The sequence below is a fragment of the Chrysochloris asiatica genome, unplaced genomic scaffold, assembly GCF_000296735.1.
Source record: "Chrysochloris asiatica unplaced genomic scaffold, ChrAsi1.0 scaffold00074, whole genome shotgun sequence".
Taxonomy (NCBI): domain Eukaryota; kingdom Metazoa; phylum Chordata; class Mammalia; order Afrosoricida; family Chrysochloridae; genus Chrysochloris; species Chrysochloris asiatica.
The window spans coordinates 15,674,779-15,678,180 of record NW_006408592.1 but is presented as its reverse complement, the minus strand read 5'-3'; positions in this window follow the sequence as shown (position 1 = coordinate 15,678,180).

The window sequence follows — 3,402 nt, the reverse complement described above, 5'->3', positions numbered from 1 at the left end:
TTTTTCCTGCAGGTCTTTCTTTCAATGAGAGTCTTCTGTTAGCTCAGCAGTTCTGGGTTGGTCTGCATGTCTTTTCAAGTGGGAATGTCCCAACTCAAAGGGTTCTGGGTGGGGCTCAGGATTCCACCTATGGCCCCATACTCTACAAAGGCTTAATAAGAAATCTATTTCCCTGGACAAATTCTAATTCCCCTGTAGGCAAATCCAATCAGTTATTGGCTGAAGACAGGCCTACAAGCTTCCTATAATCAAAATTCCCAATATTCATTTATATCACACTTAAATGTCTATTTTACACTAAATAGTAGGCAGGGGAAACCAATGTCCACAAGACAGTCAAACACCTAAACATTGTTTTCCCCTCTTTTACCCATTCAGACTGTCTTGATTCCCATATCACAGTACACTATTGTTACAAAGTTTTGTATATACCACTACTTACCTCTACCCCAGTTAAGCTATGCACACCTCCCTAAGGCTTCCCCTATCTTCATTGTTCATCTGTCACCCTCCCTCTTCTTGTGTATTGCCCTCCCCATCACCCAAGCTAACACTGTGTCCACTCTTTAACCTGTGAGTTACTCTCCACTCCCTCCCATCCCTGGTAACTATCAAAGAATGTTTCTTTTAGTATGGAAATCTTTTCTTAAAATTTTACAATAATGTGATTGACTAATTTCACTCAGCACAGTGTCCTTAAGGTTTATCCACGTTATGAAGTGTTTTGCAGATTCATCATTATTCTTCTAGGTAGCATACTATTCCATTGGTTGTATGTATCAAAGTTTGTTCATCCATTCTTCCATTGATGGGCACTTAGGCTGTTTCCAACTTTTTGCTATTGTGAATAGCGCTGCAGTAAACTGGTAGCGTAGTGGTTACGAATCGGGCTGCGAACCTTAAGGTCAGCGGTTCGAAACTACCAGCTGCTCCGCGGGAGAAAGATGAGGCTTTCTACTCCCGTAAAGATTTACACCCTCGGAAACCCTATACAGGGTCGCTATGGGTCGGAACCGACTCGATGGCACACAACAACAACAACAAACATTGGTGTGCATATATCTGCCCATATTCTGGCTCATATTTCTTGTGGATATAAATACCAAGTAGAGATATATATAGTCATATACCTCTGGATCATAAGGTATTTCTATTTCCAACTTTCTGAGGAAGCACCCACCATACCATTTTCCAGAGTGGTTGAACCATTTTCCAGTCCAGCAGTGTAGGAGGGTCCTAATCTCTCCACACCCTCACCAGTATTTGTTGTATTCTGGTTTTGTTTTTTGAATGTCCTGTCAATGCTGGTGTGAGATGTTATCTCATTATTGTTTTGAACTGCGTCTCTCTTAAAGGAGCTCTGGTAGTATAGTGATTACGAGTCGGGGTGCCAACCTCAAGGTCAGCAGTTTGAAACTACCAGCGGTTCTGCGGGAGAAAGACGAGGCGTTCTGCTCCCGTAAATATTTACAGCCTTGGAAACCCTGTACAGGGTCACTGTGAGTCGGAAGCGACTCCACAGTACTTAACAACAACAACAATGGCTAATGATTGTGAACATTTCTTCATATGTTTGTTGACTGCCTGAATGTCTTACTTAGTAAACTGTCTGTTCATGTCCTGTGACCATTTTTTAATTGGGTTGTTTGTCTTTTTCTTATAGAGGTGTTATAGTTTTCTATACATTTTAGAGATTAGTCCCTTGTGTGATATGTCATTGCAAAACACTATTTTTTCCCAATCTGTGGGATCCCTTTTTATTCTTTTGATGAAATCTTTTGATGAACATAGTTTCTAATTTTTAATAAGTTCCAGTCATCTATTTTGTCTTCTACTGTTAGTGTGTTTAGTGCAGTGTTGGATAGTGTATGTATGCCACGTATCAGAACCCCTAAATTTGTCTCTATTTTTACAATGATGAACTTTATAGGTCTAGGTTTTACATTTAGGTCTTTAATCCATGTTGAGTTTGTTTTTATATACAAGATATGGGTCTCGTTTCATCCTTTTGCAAAATGATTTTCAGCTTTGCATTTGTTGAAGGCACTGGTCCCTTCCACATTTAATGTGCTTTGGTCCTTTGTCAAAGATCAGCTGACTGTATGTGGACAGATCTAATGTGATTTTTTTTTTTTAAGGTTTTCATGTGGATTGACTGAAAGTTTACAGAGCAGAACATCAGTTTTACATTCAACAAATCATACACCTTGTTTCATTAAAATGATTATAATCCCCTCCATGTACTATTTCTCTCTATTCACTTTAGCTTTAAAAACAACAAAAACAAACACACCACTCAGGCATATATAATAATTTACACCTCTAAAGGGCACATTCTGCAAGTCTGCCTCCTGACCACCAACTCTTAGTCCGTCTCTTACCATGAGCCGCTTCCTCAACCTTTCCTTCTCTCTATGACCGCATCTCTGCCTCCATCTCTGACATAGTTTCTGGACTGTAAGATTAACACAGTCAGTTTCTGGATTATAAGATTAACCACTCCCCTGTTTTTGTTACAAAACTTCTACCTTTATAATTCTGACAGTCACAATTAGTCATGATAAGAATTATTCACTATTGAATCATACAAATCTTATCCCCTTCTCTTTTCACCAGACCCATCTAACAATATGAAAACTATTCATTTGACATTCATTCTTCATTCCCACACTCTTAACCCTAAACTCCCTCTTGAAAACTTGTAAGCCAGTAAAGTCATGCCTTTATCACCCCCTCGGTTTAGGTAGCCAATGTCTAAGTTGTCCGTCCCTATCTACCCTATGTACAGAGCGGATAGCATTGATACTTGATGTGAAGACTCCTTCCTTCTCTGTTGGTATTTAGAGTTACTACCTCCATGAGTATTTGAAATGAACAAATCATTGACTTTGCAGAATTCTGTCATTCATTCTCCAGCATCATTTCTATCGCCAAGGCCATATTTTCCAACTACTGATCCTTACTCTTTGCTCCCAACCTTTGCATTCCAATCACCAGTAATGATCAATACATCTTGATTGTATGTTTGATCAAATTCAGATTGAAGAAGTTGGCAGAATTCTTCTATTTCATCCTCACTGGCTTTAGCCATTGGTATGTAAATTTGAATAATAGTGGTATTAATTGATCTTCCCTATAGGCGCATGGATATTATCCTATCACAGACAGCGTTGTACCTCATGACTGATCTTGATATGTTCTTTTTGACAATGAATACAACACCATTCCTCTTCAATTTGTCATTTCCAGCATAGTAAACCATGTGGTCATAAGATTCCTAAGAGACGACTATACACATGGACATCACCAGATGGAATACATAGAAATAAAATTGACTACATCTACAGAAAGAGATGTAGTCAAATGACATAAAGTCTTCAGTCAAAACAATGCAGGGGCAGA